The sequence below is a fragment of the Cervus elaphus genome, chromosome 5, assembly GCF_910594005.1.
Source record: "Cervus elaphus chromosome 5, mCerEla1.1, whole genome shotgun sequence".
Classification (NCBI taxonomy): Eukaryota; Metazoa; Chordata; class Mammalia; order Artiodactyla; family Cervidae; genus Cervus; species Cervus elaphus.
The window spans coordinates 63,281,944-63,300,676 of record NC_057819.1 but is presented as its reverse complement, the minus strand read 5'-3'; the positions used below and the strand labels follow the sequence as shown (position 1 = coordinate 63,300,676).

Below are 18,733 nucleotides of genomic sequence, written 5' to 3'. Positions count from 1 at the left end.
TTCATCCACCTCATTAGAACTGATTCAAATGCATTCTTTTTAATGGCTGAGTAATATTCTGTTGTGTATATGTACCACAGCTTTCATATCCATTCGTCTGCTGATGGACATCTAGGTTGCTTCCATGTCCTGGCTATTGTAAACAGTGCTGTGATGAACATTGGGGTGCACGTGTCTCTCTCAGTTCTAGTTTCCTCGGTGTATATGTCCAGCAGTGGGTCAAATGGCAGTTCTATTTCCAGTTTTTTAAGGAATCTCCACACTGTTCTCCATAGTGGCTGTACTAGTTTGCATTCCCACCAACAGTGTAAGGGTTCTCTGGGGTACATCTTAATGAGACTTTAAGAAGGCATCCCTTTTTTTTTTAGTTTTTATCTATCTATTTACAGCTGTGCTGGGTCTTCGTTGCTGCTCACAAGCTTTCTCCAGTTGCGGGCACAGTGGCTTCTCTTGCTGCAGAGCCCCAGTGTCTGGGGTCCTGGAGGAACCGGCCGTCACTGGGACCTGGTTCCAGCCATTTAGCTGTGGCCTCTCGAGGTGGGTGGAGGGGGAGGGCTCCAAGGGCACTTGTGCTTTCAGGTGACTCCCTCCCCGTCACCCTGCATGGCCTTATCTGGTATTTAATTAAACAAGTGTTTCTAAACCTCCCCTCACCCCAAAAAACACCCACCCACAGGCCCTGGAGTGTACAAGCTTCAGAGGTGGTATCACATGGGCTCAGCTGCCCTGCAGCATGTGGAGTCTTCCCGGATCAGGCATCAAACCTGCGTCCCCTGCAATAGCAGGCAGATTCTCAACCACTGGACCACCAGGGAAGTCTGGTATACTCTTTTTTAATGCATTTATTTTTACCTTTTGAGACAGTTATTTATTTTGTTATTATTTTTAACATTTCCCCACTTTTTAAATCTTGAAAAATTTCGAGACAACAGTAAAAGATGAGAAAGTAGTACCATTAACATCCATATTTTAAGAAGGTACATTCTTAAATCAACAAGTGCAAATATCTAGAAGAAAATGATTCATGAAAGTAATTATTTAGATTTTTTAGGTGCCTGCAATTAAATCTCCTTAAAATACCCAAAAAAAAATTTGCTGGTTTTATATAAAATAGCTAGGATCACAAAGAGGTAAGGTTCTTTTCAAAGCTACATTATATACACACATTTTTAAAATGCTGACACACTGTTCTGCCAGTTTCTTACCAAACTGTCTATGACCACTGAAGAGGAAATCATCCTAAGCTATGTAGAAGCTTCTGGTTACCACTCAGTATCTATCCTCTCCTTCTTTATTAACAGAACCCCAATTGTGTAGCAAGAAGCAAAGACCAAAAGCAGAAAAACAGTATCTCCCAGTCTCCCCTGCAGCAGAGGTGATGCTGTGATACTGTCTCATCAAGGGGTAGAAAGTAATATCCTCAGAAGGCCTTTCAGGAAAGTCCGTAAAAGGTGTAGGGCTGGAGGCAGACTGCTGGCAAGCTCCTGTTTGCTTTTTTGACCTTCCCCTCTTTCCTGGAATGAGGGCCTGCAGATGCCAGACTCCTGGCACATATGTGAGATGAGAACACGAGGGCGAGGAACACACTCAGGAGAATGGGGCATAAAGACAGAGGGAACCTGGGGTCCCGGGAAGTCAAGGAACCGGGCTACTAAGCCTGGGTAGCTGAGCCCCAGATTGATTTTATGTGAAGAAAAAAAATCCCCAAATTTGTTTAAACCACTGATTCCTGTAGTTACTTTTGGGTAAAGTGAACCCTAACTGATTTGCTGGAGTTATTATACAAAGGTTATTATAACCTGCCAGAGTAATTTTAAAAAGTTAAGAAGCAGGTGGAATTGGCTAAAATCAATTAGCTCATTTAAATACTCATTTATTATTCCACGCACTCAATCTCTATTGAACATCTATGCTTGGAGGCAGAAGCACAGAAATACATAAGATGATGCTTATGGTTAAAACGAAGCCACCAAACCAACAAGTAAAACAAAGTCTGATGAGTCATAAGGGCATGGCCACCCACTCCAGCGTTCTTGCCTGGCGAATCCCATGGACAGAGGAGCCTGGTGGACTCCAGTCCATGGTAGCAAAGTCGGACACGACGGAGCAACCAGTACTAACACTACGGCAGGGAAAGAGCAGTAAGCTATGACATCATGTAAGAAGTATTTGACCCAGCCTGGTAGTTGGAAGGCAAATGGGATCAGAGAAAGCTTGCCAGGTGAAATGAAATCTCAGTTGAGACCTGAAAATGTAGATGGAAGTATTAGCCAGTGTTACCCAACAGGGCAATGAAGGTAAGAGTACTGCGGAAGAGGAAACGGCATATGCAAAGACCCAGAGGAAGCAGGGAGAATGTGACCCATTACAGGAAGTGCAAGCAGTTGACCACAGCTGGAACACAGACATGGAGTGTGAGACCACTCTTCTCAGGCACTGCCGAAATTACAGAGGCCGTCCCTCTCTGGCCAGGCTAGACCCGGGAATTGTTTTTTAATTATTCCTTTATTAAAATAAACAGAAATTAAGGACCAAAAGAGGCAAAGACTCTTCTAGCTCTTTACCTTGATGGTGAGATTCTTTAAATGGCAGAATCATCCTGATCGTCCAAATTGGTGGGGCTTGCTCAACAATGCAGAGGATAACAGAGGCTTTGCCCAACATCGAAGGATGGATTGAGAAGGGTTAGGCTGACAGATGCAGGCAAGTGTCACAATGAGACCTGCTGCTAGCAAGAATAACACTTTGGCAATAATCATAAAGAAATGGATGGAAAGGGAACACTATTATAACAGGGAGACAAGAGATGAAGGAGGTCATGACTAGACTACTCACAATGGAATTCTCAGAAGAGGCAGTGTGCTTTGGAGAGAGACTGGCAGGTGAGCTGGAGAGGACTGAGATGTGCAGGGGCAAGAAGACGTGGGGAAGGGAGATCTGAGAGGTCTAGCCTGGGAGAGGCGGGCAGCAAAGCACAGTGATTGACTCCCTGCTTCAGGATTGCATCTCCATCAGTGAGTGGCTTTGTCACCTCCACTTAAACCCCATGTGGTTCAGTTTCTACATCTGTATAAAGAGAATAATAATATAATCTCAAAGGATTAGCAAGGAGTTACATGGAAGTTCTCAGAACAGGACATGGCACATAGAAGATGCTGAATAAATGCTAGCCACGTGCAAAGTGACGGTGATGCCATTCACCAAGATAGGGGACACGAGAGGACGCACAAGTTCTGGGGAAGAAGAATGATAAGCTCAGGTTTGGACACATCCACCTGATCTGCCTGTGGGACACGCAGGAGGCCGTTGAGGGTACGGGGCTGCAGCTCAGAGGAGAGCAGTGAGAGTGAGAGGCTCCTTCGTCAAGGGTGGCGTGAGGGTGACATCTGAGCAAGGGCCCGGCAGACAGCAAGGAGCCAGCCCTGAGCGGACGGAGTAAGATGCGGAGCAACGGACTCGGGCAGCTCCCAGGAACACGGACGCTCAAGGGACAGACAGGGGGAAAGGCGGAAGGAGCAGCCACTGAGACGAGAGGAAGAGTCTCAGAAAACAATCCTAATAAAGCTGTACCGCAACAACTAAAGAAACAAAAACACAAATGACGAGGAGATGAGGGAGACATCCACCATGCACCAGGCACCAGCTTAGAGACTGGAGAGCAAGCGTAGGGACAAAAGGATCTAAATGAAAAACAGCATTCCCTAAGAACCAGTATTTACAGTTTATTAACATTGTTCGTAAATTATCATAAGAACCCCAGGGTGAAATCTCCAATTGGATCAGAGGCAGATGGCTCTTTTAGTGAGTAAACTGTCCAAGCAAACTGCTTTATCAATGAGGCTAAGCCTGAGAAAAATCTCATACAGTAACGTGAGTGGCCAAGAAAGAATCACATTTTTTAAGGCAAGAAAGCAGAACACAGTGGCTTTACTGAAAAAATAATCCAAACTACATTTTGAAAATAAAGTTCAACTGGCCCCTAAGCTTTCAGTTACTGAACCTGAAAAGCCACTTTAAATCACATCACTTTGGGGCTTGGAGGAAAGAGAGATAGCCATTGGTCCAGATTCCAGATATGAGACGTATTCTGGAAAGCCCGCTGTAAAGCAGATAACTGCGTCCGAACCTAAGACCACGGCATCCGAATCTCTGGGTGGACGGTGAGGGAAAGTGCACTGCTCTCTGGAATGTGTTAAAGACACTTACTTACCAGACCACTCATGCGCACACCAACATCTGGGAACCCCTGATCTGTCTGATCAGAAGACCAAGGGGTAGAGAAAATGAAAAGCCTGGACAATGGCACACAGCTAACGAGACATGTCCTCACACTCTAACTTGATTCAGAATCACCCAGAGAGCTTGTTAAACACAAATTTTTGAGACTGCTCTAGGAGTTTCTGATTCAGCCCAAGAATTCACATTTCTAACAAGTGTGAGGTGAGGCTGCTGCTGCTCACCTAGGGACCACACTTTGAGAATCTCTCGTCTGGATTAGTCATTAGAGAATCTCCTGAGGGCTTCCCTGGTGGCTCAGATGGTAAAGAATCTGCCTGCAATGAGGGAAACTCGGGTTTGATCCCCGGATCGGGATCAAAAGGGACCCCAGAAAAGGGACTGGCAACCCACTCCAGTATTCTTGCCTGGAGAATTCCATGGACAGAGAAGCCTGGGGGGCTACAGTCCATGGGGTCGCAAAGAGTCAGACACGACTGAGCGACTAACACTCTATGTACATCAACTCAATGCAATCTGTACCCTTAAAGAAAAGGTAGCGCATTTCAGAAATGATGCTGAAAGTGAAACAGAACACAGGACGAAATATAAACTTCACACATGTATTCTAAGCCCTTCTGGTCAACTGGAAAAAACCCAGAAAGCTGGAAAAGACCCAGACTAAACTAAGCCAGAATGAAACTACAAGGGTCAGGGAGAAGAGACCAAAATGACTGAATAAATAAAGACTAAATTCACAAAACAGGGCAGAGACAGGTCATAATTTTAAAATCCATAAAATTATGAAAAGGTATGTTCAGAATGACAGCATTAGGCAGCTGTTTTGATTATTTGACTGTAAGAACTCACTTTTAAGTATCTTTTTGTGTTATTTACTCAGGAAATCTAATCCCCAAACAAGTCTTGAGGCTAAATTTTTATTCAAAACAACTTTCAAACATGGTTTCCCATTGGTTCCACACAAAGCCAGAGAAGCCACAGAGAAACATTCTCCCCTCACCACCGCCACCCTAATTCTGCGTGACTCAGACCTTCCGGTATTACATTAGAAAGAACAGCATTCTAACGCTGCTCTGACGGCTGCTCTCTGCTCGTGTAGACAGCTCCTAGCCCTGAAACACCACATGCAAATACATCATTCTCTCACCAGCTCAGAAGATCTGTAACTGCCTCTGCCTACCTGCTCTTTGTCTCACGGTTCTGAGCACACCTCCAAAACCCGTAACGATGAATCCCCCTGGCAACATCCCCTGGGGGCTGTCACGCACATTTTATATCAGACTGTCTTCACCCCTTTTCCAGCCCACTTCCCACTTGTGGTTGTTGCTGTGCTATCTCTAGTACCTGCTGTCATTTCCCTTGAAGAGAGTAATACATCCAAGGGTCAGATCCTTTCAATATCCATGGGACTCCTACACCCAGCTAAGCTGCTCCCTCTATCTTCCAAGCATCTTTGCCCAGGCTTTCCTCCTTGTTACATATATTTGCCTTTGGACTCCTCCCACCCAACTCCCAACACTCTCCTGTCTTCCCCAAAATAACCTCACTTCTAAAGGCACAAGGTCTGGGTGTTGAACTTTTCAAAGTCAGTCTAAGTATCCTTCTGTCAACAAACATACCACTTCTTAGAACTTAGAGGCAAATCAGGCTACCCAGACACGTTAGTGGTTTGAACTGTCGTTAAACTTTTTCCCAGGATTCATTACTAGCTATCCCTCACCATAAAAATGTTGACTCTGCTTATGGTCTTGAATAGAGGATCTCTCCTTTGTCAAGCCCGTGACAAGGCACACACACACACTAACCCACCTACCTGAAGACCAAGATTCAGAGTTTACCATCATCAAACCCACATATAATGCCACTGACCACCAAATAACTAATGCAAAATTTAAACACAGGCTCTATGCTTACTGTCAATTATTAAATCTTAGTCCAAAGAAAGTGAAAGTGAAAGTCGTTCAGTCATGTCCAACTCTTTGGGATCCCATGGACTATACAGTCCATGGAATTCTCCAGGCCAGAATACTGGAGTGGGTAGCCTTTCCCTTCTCCAGGGGATCATCCCAACCCAGGGATAAAACCCAGGTCTCCCACATTGCAGGTGGATTCCTTACCAGCTGAGCCACCAGGGAAGCCCAAGAATACTGTAGCGGGTAGCCTATCCCTTCTCCAGGGGATTCTGACTCAGGAATCAAACTGGGGTCTCCTGCATTGCATGCAGATTTTTTACCAGCTAAGCTACTAGGGAAGCCCCAACTCTTCATTGTAAATGATATATCTGATAAAGAGTTAATATTCAGAACATATAAACAACTCCTATAACTCAATAACAAAAAGACAAACAACCTGATTAAACCATGGGCAAAAGACTCAACTAAACATTTATCCATATACGAATGGCTAACAAGCATATGAAAAGACGTTTAACATCACTAATCATTATTGAAGTGCAAATCAAAACCATGAGCTATCACTTCACACACATCAGGATGGCTATCATCATCAGAAACAAAAACAAAAAAATGGTGAGGATATGGAGAAACTGGAATGCTTGCGTACTTCTGGTAGAAGTATAAAATGGCTTGGCTGCTGTGGAAAACAGTAAGGTGGTCCTTCAAAAAATCAAAAATAGAATTAATATGTGACTCTGCTATTCCACTTTGAGATATACATCCAAAACAGCTGAAAGCAGGAATGCAAACGGATTATTTACACACCCATGTACAAGCAGCTTATTCATAACATTCAAAAGGTTGAAGCAACCCAGAAGTCCATTAATGAATGAATGGATAAACAAAATGTAATGTATATATGTGTGTGTGTATAAGAAATATTACTCACCCTTAAAAAGGAAGGAAATTCTAACAAATGGATGAACTGTGAGAACATAACTCTAAGTAAAATGAGTCTGTCACAAGAAGACAAATACCGTATGAATCCACTTCCCTGAGGCACATAGAACAGTTAAACTCACAGAGACAAAAAAAAAAAGAGAATGGCGGTTGCCAGGTGCAGGGGGCGGGGAGAATGAACAATTGTTTAATGGCTATAGAGTTTCATTATGGAAACTGGTTGCACAACAATGTGAATATACTTATAATACTGGAACTATATGCTTAAAAATCGTGAAAATGGTAAATTTTGTGTTGTGTGTTTTAACACAATTTTTAAGTATAAACAATGAAATATTTTCTTATAATGGCCTTAACTTATAAATCTATAGTCATTTTTATCTTACATAAAATATACTGTCTCTTAATATTAACATACATAGAAGGATATAATACTGTGTCTTTTAAAGTAAAGGAATAATCTGAAAATAAAATACCTAAAAATATTTCAATATTTATTTATAATATCAATAAATTTATGAAATATGTCTATTTATAAATAAATACTACAAATAAATGATTTATTAGGGCGAGGGTGGGATGATTTGGGAGAATGGCATTGAAACATGTAAACTATCATATGTGAAACAGATCACCAGTCCAGGTTTGATGCATGAGACAGGGTGTTCGGGGCTGGTGCACTGGGACGACCCTGAGGGATGGGATGGGGAGGGAGGTGGGAGGGGGGTTCAGGATGGGGAACATATGTACACCCCTGGCTGATTCATGGCAATGTATGGCAAAACCACTACAATATTGTAAAGTAATTAGCCTCCAATTAAAATGAATAAATTTATAAAAAAAGAAAAAAGAAAAGAAATATGTCTATTTATAAATAAATGCTACAAATAAATGATTTATTTATAATGTTTATAAATAAATTTTTTAGATTGAAGATATCTAAAATATAACACACTTTATACACAAAGCTTACTTTCTGTAAAATTAATAACTTCATAGGAAGGATTACTAATGAATGTGCATGGCAATGAAAATATCCTATCAAAGTCTAGTATTTAATATCAATACTTTCTTTCATTTGGGGGAGTCAAAGAACTTCATAAAATCTTAGAGTACTATAAAGAAGATTTGGTCTTTCTGAACCATAAGTTGCACGGCAAAGCTTCCATCACAATGTTTACTGAATAATGCTGGACTGGATGCTACAGTAGCAAAGCACAGACTCCAGAAGCCTCTAAGACCTATCCTGTTACTCTTTACCATGAGCTGAATAAGATAGCTGAGGTGCAACTCACCAGCAAACCAAGAAGATATTTCACAAAACTTAGTATTTGGCATCTAGATGTCAAAAACAAATTTATCCATTTGCATCCAAGGAAAAATATACTCATTTTAAATTGAGACATAAAGTTCAAATAACAGTAATTTGATCATGCAACAACATGCAACTCGAGAACATAAGTGAAAATTGCTCAGTCACGTCCGGTTCTTTGCGACCCCATGGACTACACAGTCCATGGAATTCTCCAGGCAAGAATTCTGGAGTGGGTAGCTGTTCCCTCCTCCAGGGGATCCCCCCCACCCAGGAATGGAACCCAGGTCTCCTGCACTGCAGGCGGATTCTTTACCAGCTGAGACACCAGGGAAGCCCACTTGAGAACATAACCCTGTGTCAAAACAGTATACTAAACAGACTAGCATTGTTTTATTCAAAGCAAAAATCAAGGTGATTGCAATGCCTTTAAATCCAAAAATACAGAGATTAGGTGGAAGGATGCTTTCATTGCATTGGCAGGGTCCATCTTGGGTGGTAGTCACTTGCAAAACGCAGATTCCCAAACCCTTCCCCCTAGCACTCCGATTCAGATTATGACACCCTAGATTTGGCACCTACTCTTACTAACTGGAATTTTCATTGTGCATTTTCTACAAGTACTATAACAACACTTTAAGAAACAATGCAAAACTCACTTCCAATAAGATGCAAATTACAGAGCCTTAGAAGTATATCTTACAAGGAAATTAAATCTCATCTTATTCAACTTGATAAACAATTGACAAATTGATCAATTTTAATAAGAAAGAATAGCAATATTTACATACAAATGAACAGCATATGCTTCTCTGTAAGCTACAAGTCTAATAACAATACTATTATACGACTGTTTGAAGCTCAGAGTCACCTTTTTTTAGAAGTAACTTTCAATACAGTGTATAAGACTTCAAACACACATACAAATTATATAGACAGAAACTGGTTTCATTACATTATTCCTCCTTCTGGTTTTTGATCAAAATTAGAACTTCCCAGATCCTATAGCTCTGAAGAAATTTAGACTACTTCCCAAAACACCCTCTGAGGATTTACATTTGCCACCACAGGAAATAGGATGCTTAAAAGAATGCCACCAGAGGATTTAGATGCAGTTCCCAAAGAAAAAAAAATCTTTGGGACTTCCCTGGTGGTCCAGTGGTTAAGATGCCACACTCCTAACGTAGGGAGCTGGGTTTGATCCCACAGGTGTAACCAAGAGTTCACATGCGGGAACTAAGAGCCAACATAGTCAAATAAATAAATTTTTTTTAATGTTTTGAGTAGAGGAGAGAATGCAGCCTCTCAGAAAGACTGCTTTGAACAAGATAATGTTCACCTCTGTGGACAAGGGATGTTGCCTGTCATTCCAGTAAGCAAGGACCAAGCCATCAGCCACTGCAGCACCCCCACTCCCACTGATGGTACGCCCCAAGGGGATTCAGGACAGAGGAAAACAGGAAGCACCCTGTGCTCTGGATACGGCCCTAGATAATGAAGATGCATATCTAACGAATAATTTCATTGAGCCCAGATTCTTGCATCTTCCTGTAAGTAAAAAGGCACTAAAATCATTAACTTGCCGTGTTTATTTCTGTGATTAGCAGTTATCTTTTGATGTTGGACTACACGGTTTTGTTTCGGGTTTTTTTAAAGCTCAACAGGCCTACACATCCTGGCTCCTCCCTTACTTCTCTGGAGCACCTCCTCAGAGGTATCTGAGAGGCTGTCTCCCAGGCTATAGTCTTCAGTAAGGTCCCGGAATAAAACTTAATTCAAAACTCTCAAGTTGTGTGTTTTTCTTCTGTCAGCACTTGGATGTTGTGTAAATTCAAGTAGGCTTATTTTTCTTTAATTTTTTACTGAACATTACTGAACACACATCAGTAGTAACAAGAAAAGACATTACCTGTGATTGCTCTCTTTACCAGACTTCTGCTAGATTATGTTTGCTCACTTCCCTCTATCGAAAGGGCAGAAAAGATTTTTCCAACACGTGGCACTGCTGGCAACTCCCAGAAGAATATTTCCAAAATCTATAGAAAACAACTAAAAAAGAGAGAGAGAGACCCACAATCATCAATAAACTATAAAAACCCAATCAAATTTCCCCTAGGTTTTCTCCCCTCCCAGCTATCGCCATTTGTTGTGCACTGAATGGCTCTGCCTCAGATTGCACTTATTTTTTCTTTTTTTAAAGTTATAAGTAAAAATTGAATCTTTATTTAGAAGTCTGAGTGCTAGCCAAATATGACAGACTCCCACTGGGCAGCAGAAAGGAGAGAAGGATTCTTCTGCCCTCCAAGAGATGGTAAGTAATTATACACTTCTTTTAGAAGAGAAAAAAAAATGTGGAACTAAATAAACCCATATTCATGCAGCAGCAACATAACATTATAATGAGAACAAAATATAAAATAGCAAGAAACTTCATAGCCTGCTTCTCTTTAAAGGTGTGATATTCACCAAATATTCTCTGGCACCTCTGACCTATTCAAATATTGACAGTTGAAAGTTCAATTTTTTGCCATCCCATGGGCAAAGTGAACTTTGGTTTTAGACACAGATCTCATGAGATCATGCCTGCCTGGGAAGGTGTTTCACAGCACAGTCACATGGCCTCCTGACCGTACATTCAGAAAAACGTGAGCTTGAAGAAGGCTGAGAAGGGACTTCCCTGGTGATACAGTGGCTAAGATACAGTGCTTCTAGTACAGGGGGCCTGGGTTCCCAGAAAAAAGGAAGCTTGGAAATTGTCCGACCTGAGACAAACAGTACAGAGAACATAACCTAGAGGTGTCCTAGAGAGCACAGCAAAGAGACTAACCCCAAGCACAGAGACCTCAAAAGGAAGAAAGGAAGTGAAGTCGCTCAGTTGTGTCCGACTCTTTGCGACCCCATGGACTGTAGCCTACCAGGCTCCTCCATCCATGGAGTTTTCCAGGCAAGAATACTGGAGTGGGTTGCCATTTCCTTCTCCAGGAGATCTTCCTGACCCAGGGATTGAACCCGGGTCTCCTGCATTGCAGGCAGACACTTTACCGTCTGAGCCACCAGGGAAGCTAATGCAAATGCTAAACAAAGTCAAAGAGGATGCTATTCTAGATGAGAACAGGTGGAAGCCAGAGAAAAACGACCAAAGAAAAAAACACATTTTAACAAAGCAATAGATACTATATGTAAATTTTAAGCATAGGAACCATATCAAGTGCCCAATAACTGGGAAAGAAGAGTTAAGTAAATTTGACAAAATGACCTAATTTACTTTACACAGTTTTGTCAACCATCAGAAAAATTTGAATTTTAATAAAGTGGGGAAAACATCACTTATAATATAAAGAAGAAAGAAAACACAGAATACAATCTTGTAATTCCATATGATCACAATCACCAAATGCAAGGAAGCAATTTTTCCTAATATAATTAGAAGTATTTCCCCAACTTTAAATGGGTTAAGGTGAGCAACTCAAGTCAGAATCTAGTACTGATAGGGACAGAGTAAAGGGACAAAGTAGGTGATTAAACAGTTACTCCCACTAGGGGACTATAAGTAGAAAAAATATGAGAGACCCCTGTAAGTTAATGATTACTCAAGAGAGAAGGCCTGCTTACCCACAAAACCAAGCAGGCTTGCTTAACACACAACCATGCAACAGAAGCATGAGACAAGCCCCAGAACAATATAACAATGGTGGCATGAACCTCACATCCTGCCCAGTGAGCTCATTAAGTTAATGATCTCTAGGACATACTCTCTGCACACATAAAAAACAATAATTTGTGGACCTAGCTCGACCATGTAGGGACAAGAAAACTCCCCTGCCCAACCTGGAGGAGGAGCTGATGATGGAAGCATGATGTCTACCCAACAGGGACAAAGAAGCTCTTCTCCCCCTCCCTACTTTTCCTTTGATTATAAAACCGTGGCCCAGTAAGTTTTCAGGGTGTGGCATTTCTTGCCCACATGCTTGCAAACCTCACAAGTGTTCTATTCTAATAAATCACTTCCTTATCTATCACTTTGTCTCTTGCTGAATTCTTTTCTACACTGAAACAAAAAGGACCGTAATAGTGTAAGCCCTTCAGAGGCCCCCCTGAAACAACACTACACAATTTCAGTACAACAAATGTTGTTCAGCCGCTAAATCGTTTCCGACTCTTTGCGACCCCATGGACTTCAGCACACCAGGCTTCCCTGTTCATCATTATCTCCCAGAGTTTGTGCAAACTCATGTCCATTGAGCTGAAGATGCCATCCAACCATCTTGTCCTCTGTCATCCCCGTCTCCTGCCTTCAATCTTTCCCAGGATCAAGGTCTTTTCCAATGAGTCGGCTCTTTGCATCAGGTGGCCAAAGTACTGGAGCTTCAGCATCAGTCATTCCAATGAATATTCAGGGTTGATTTCCTTTAGGACTGACTGGTATAACAAATATACCAGCTCTTTTCAAAATCTCTGTGTAATAAGGACGCACCACTCATTAACATAATTTTCTGTAACAGTCCAGTATATTAAAAGATGGTTCCCTAGAAGTCACTATAAGAGGTTTTGTGTGTATGTTTGACCTCAAAGGCTTGGAAGTCGTTTCTTATAACACATGCTTCGTGAAAGGGATAAAGATGAAGAGAGGGACCTCAATGTGACCAAAGTATTCAAAACTGGATACAGTTGTGGTAATGCCTGGGCACAGAAAAAGTGTGTATTGGGCCTGAGAGGCAAGGGATAACACTTTACATGCAAATAAACAAATTCTTCACATTAAAATTTCTTCAGTACCTTCAAATCTGCCTTTTTCACTCGACTCCGATATTAAGCACCTATGACCTCAAAGTATAATCCATAATCAAATCTCTGGACATTTAATCTCAAGCCATTTTAATGACTTACAAGTAAGAGAGAATTCTACTTCTTCCATAATCCCACATGAACTGTTTTATTATCACGTACTGGAGAGAGACAGGCTCTCCTACTGCCTCTTAAGAATTACAGATTGCTTCCAGATGCTTCTCAGGTGATGTCAAGCCTTTTCTCATTCTGTGACTCTTGAATTATGAAAGGGCATCTCTAATTCATGAGAAACACTCCTCCCACTTCAGTATCTATTACCATACATTCTGCCCTTTCACTCTTTTATAGGCACTCACACACATATGCTTTTACTTGGGCAGCAAGGCATCCCTATGTATCAGGAAGGGCTTACTGAGAATCACTTATATTTTACCAGCAGGATTCCGCCAGCAGCCACGCTTTGAGACTTCAAAGGAAGCTGGGTTCCTTGAGAGTAATGCACAGGATAACATGGAAAGCAAAGTTAAATGGAATTAAAGTAAATTGAAAGGACTCTCTTAAAATTCACTGGGTCTTTATAATTCTATTCTTGTCACTTCCCTTAAAAAATATATCTCTTGCTAATAAGGGGGTGAGGAGTTGGCAGTTCACAATTGAGTCACACCCAAATCTCTGCCCAGGCAAGTGCTTTCCTTCTAACAAAACATTCTACCTTCACTTAACAAAATCAAATTCAGGTTCATAATCCTTCTATGCAATGGCTATGTCATTTCCCTAATTTCAAAACAGGGACAACGTTTAAACCTCATTTGCAGATGGCATAAATTCAGTGAATTCAGACCTCTACTGTGCTGAGTTCAGAAATCTGCTAATGGGTGGGGAGTGCACAAAAGCACAGCAAACCACCAGATGAATGCTGTGCATGTTGTGGGCGGAGAGGGGAAGATAATTAACAGCCACATCACAGATTTCTCCCTGTATCGGCAAAATGAATGCAGAGGGGCGTTTTTATAGGAGGTGTGGATTTTTCCATAGCACTGGATTAATTGACCCGTGCTATAATCAAGTGCTTTCCTCGAGAGTAATTAACAAATCAATCAATCAAGTACAAGCCTCAAAGAATTCAAGAAGTTTTCAAATTCATAGTGTTGACGATGAGCTGATTATTGAATAATTTCATTCTCCAAAAGAGCTGAACTGAGACAGGTTATTTGAAAACTTGCAGATAAGAACAAAATGTTCTACTGAGGCCCATAATCTTCCCTGATTCCACTCAAGCATATTAATAATAATTCAAGACTCTTAAAATGGATGGACCTAAGCCCAATCCCTGAATCTTATAGGTGACAAAAATAAAGCACAGTAAAGGTAGTGGAGAAGGCAATGGCAACCCACTCCAGCACTCCTGCCTGGAAAATCCCATGGATGGAGGAGCCTGGTAGGCTGTGGTCCATGGGGTCACAAAGAGTCGGATACGACTGAGCGACTTCACTTTCACTTTTCACTTTCATGCACTGGAGAAGGAAATGGCAGCCCACTCCAGTGTTCTTGCCTGGAGAATCCCAGTGACGGTGGAGCCTGGTGGGCTGCAGTCTATGGGGTCACACAGTCGGACACAACTGAATCAACTTAGCAGCAGCAGCCACAAAGTTACGGAACAGGGCTTCCCAGGTGGCGCTAGTGGTAAAGAAACTGTCAGACAATGCAGGAGACACAGAGATGCAGGTTCAACCCCTGGGTCTGGCAGATCCCCTGGAGGACGGCATGGCAACCCACTCCAATATTCTTGCCTGAAGAATCCCATGGACAGAAGAGCCTGTGGGCTACAGTCTATGGTGTCACAAAGACTCGGACACGACTGAAGAGACTTAGCATGCACGAGGTAGGCGACGTGTTCAAAATTAAATGCTGGTCAACAGGGAAGACAGAGGTAGAACCCATATCTTCTCTATATTAAACTTACAATTCCTCAACTACCTACCCATTAAGTCCACTTCATTCCTTTCTCCAAACTGCAAAATTTTTAAAGCTTTGTGGAAAGCTCAATCAAATGAAGCTTTAATCTTCAATTTCCATCCAATTGCTTCCTGAGATTTTACACTAATTATATAGATTCTCTTCTTCACTCAAGAAACGTAGTGTTATTTGAATGCTTTGGGAAGGTCCCAACCACAAAATGAATGAGTGAACATCACATCACAGAGGAGGAAGAGCAGAGAGAGACTGCAGGCATCTTAGAAATGAATGAAGAATGGTCAAAATGAAGAAGAAAGGTGAACATCGAAATCTAAGTATTAAAAAGTGATATTTCCTGCAACAACTACTCCTGTTTCTAAAAGAAAAAAAAGTAGTGGTGGTTGTTGTACTCAAGTAGATTTGGAAAATGCTACATTCTAAAATATCCCTCTCGATATTGGGCTTCCCTGGGGGCTCACACAGCACAGAATCTGCCTGCAATGAGGAAGACTTGAGTTCAACCCTGGGCCAGGAAGATCCCCTGGAAAACGGAATGGTTACTCGCTCCAGTATTCTTGCCTGGAGAATTTCATGGACAGGGGAGCCCAGTCCACGGGCTACAGTACATGGGGTCACAAAGGGTCGGACACAATGGAGTGACTTGCACTTCATTTGCTTCACTTACATTCTGAAATATCCCTCTTGAATATTCACAAAGTGCATTATTGTTAAGTTTATTAAGGCTCTAAGAAGGCCTAAAAAAAGAAGCCCACTTAGTTTTGTTTAATACGCTTCCCAATCTTATTTGCCATCTTTGGTTTGCAGGTCCTGTACTGACATCCTCCAAGAAGCATCCTTCAGGAAGCACACAGATCATTTTTGATGGATAACAATGGCACTCATTAAGCAGTATTTATAGTGAGAATGGCTTGCTCTTCCAGACCCAAGTGTGAAAAATCAACTCTTGAGGTAAAGGAACCCTGTGACTACAATGAAAATAACTACCACCATCAAGTAGGAAGTGCTAAGTGCAAGGCACTGTGCTAAATACAATTTTTTTAGAAGGGGTAGGATAGATTCAAATTCAAATTATACCTCCCAGAGACTGTACCTATTCATAAATGAGCAAAACATTTTTAACAAATAAATGAACATATCATATACACTGTTCTGCACCTTGCATTTTTCACCAAAAGCATATACTGGCAATGTTTCCAAAGTGATACATAAAGAAATTCACTGGTATTTTTTTTATGTGACTACACAGTTTTCTAATGTAAACTGCACAGTTTTCTAACAGCAGCTATTAAGGCAATGTATTAACTCAGTCTCCCATGGAAGAACATTTTGGTTGTTTCTAAACTTTAGCCATTTTATAAACACTACTACAATAAGAATCTCTGTACATAAATCACTTTCTCATGCATGTAACATGTATGTGTATGTAGGATATACGCATAGCATATATGAATGTGTGTATATCTAGAGGAATGGATTTGTACACTTATCTAGGATAAATTTCTAGAACTGGAGTTCTGAGTCAAGGAATACGAGTTTTTTCATACTACTGTTGCTGTTTCGTTACTAAGTCACATCGACGCTTTTTCAAGATCACCAGACTCCTCGGTCCATGGGATTTCCCAGGCAAGAATACTGGAGTGGGATACCATTTCCTTTCGCAGGGGATCTTCCCAACCCAGAGATCGAACCAGTATCTCCTGCTTGGCAGGTGGATTCTTCATCACTGAGCCATCTGGGAAGCCCTCTGCATACTATAGATTTTGCCAAATTGTCCACAAAAGAGACTATTGTTTTGCACTCATTCTCTCTACAGAATAGGTTATACAATTTCTTAATCTTTGCCCATCAAACAGTGATAAATGGTTCCTTGGTTTAGTTGTAATGTGCATATCTCTTAAAATGAGCAGGTTAAGCATCTTCTCAAGAAGATGAAAGACACCATTTGTTTCAAACACCATGGTGTTTGAAAGACACCATTACTTTTCTTCCTATAGACTATCTGTATCCTTTGTCCATTTTTCTACTGGGTTGTTGAAATTGTTCTTATGGATCTGTAGAAACTCTTCACTAGGGAAATTAGTCCCTTTGCAGTATGACAGGCAAAAATTTTCTCCCAATTATCTTAGTCTTCCTTTATGCAGGACATTTTTCTGTTAGTTTTTTAAAGTAATCAAGTTTATCAATTTCTTTTTTTTTTTATATCAATTTCTTTTATGGCTTCTCTTTTTTCTCTCTTACGTAGAAAGGCCATATGTACTCCAAGATTATAAAGTAACTTCCCCATGCTTTCTTCCATAAAATATTTTTAAAATTTCTGTTTAACATAGATCAATTTTGCTTAACACTTGAGATACTGTTCTAAATAGCCTTTTCTTTCCCCACCCCAGATGGCCACCTGGTTATCTGACCACTATTTATTGAACAGAGCATCTTTCTCCAATTAACTTGAAATGGCATCTTCTGTCATATACTAAACATGACATTTAGTAATACAAATGTTTCAATTATTATAATCTTGCAGAATGCTTTAATCTCTTCTCAGAAATGGCTGAGCTGTTCATGCTTACTTATTTTTCCATATGAACACAGAATAAGGTTGTTTAGCCCCTGAAAAATCTTGTTGCTATTTTTAGTGGAATTGCATTAAACATACACATTAATTTAAGGAGAACCAGCATCTCTATATTCCAGAATATGACAGGCTTCATATCATTTATGTATCCCCTTCAGGAGCATTTTTCAATACCTTAATACATATCTTACATATTTCTTAAGTTATTCTTAGGTATTTAATACTTTTTTATGGTAATTGTTTTTTCTTCCACTACCTTTAAACTCTACACATGGACATCACCAGATGGTCAATACCAAAATCAGACTGATTATATTCTTTGCAGCCAAAGATGGAGAAGCTCTATACAGTCAGCAAAAACAAGACATGGAGCTGACTGTAGCTCAGATCATGAACTCCTTATTGCCAAATTCAGACTTAAACTGAAGAATGTGGGGAAACCACTGTCCCATTCAGGTATGACCTTTATCAAATCCCTTATGGATTATACAGTGGAAGTGACAAATAGATTCGAGGGATTAGATTTCTGATAAGAGTGCCTGGAGAACTATGGACAGAGGTTGGTGACACTGTATAGGAGGCAGTGATCAAGACCATCGCCAAGAAAAAGAAATGCAAACAGGCAAAATGGCTGTCTGAGGAGGCCTTACAAATAGCTGGGAAGAGAAGAGAAAAGAAAAGCAAAGGAGAAAAGGAAAGCTATTCCCATTTGAATGCAGAGTTCCAAAGAATAGCAAGGAGAGATAAGAAAGACTTCTTCAAAGATCAATGCAAAGAAACAGAGGAAAACAATAGAATGGGTAAGACTAGAGATCTCTTCAAGAAAATTAGAGATACCAAGGGAACATTTCATGCAAAGATGGGCACAATAAAGGACAGAAACAGTATGGACCTAACAGAAGCATAAGAGATTAAGAAAAGGTGGCAAGAATACACAGAAGAACTAAACAGAAAAGATCCTAATGACCCAGATAACTATGATGGTGTGATCAC

General features: G+C 40.9%; 1 protein-coding gene across 3 annotated transcripts in view; it reads right to left on the bottom strand.

Moving 5' to 3' along the window:
* FHIP1A (FHF complex subunit HOOK interacting protein 1A) overlaps positions 1–18,733 on the bottom strand; it is a 291,239-nt gene that overhangs the window by 205,648 nt on the left and 66,858 nt on the right. For 2 of the 3 annotated variants that reach the window (XM_043902607.1, XM_043902605.1), the window contains exon 2: positions 10,313–10,452. The exons of the other annotated variant lie outside the window; for it this stretch is intronic. The gene's annotated coding sequence lies outside the window, so the exon portion shown is untranslated. The remainder of the gene's footprint in view (positions 1–10,312; positions 10,453–18,733) is intronic. 3 annotated transcript variants of the gene reach the window in all.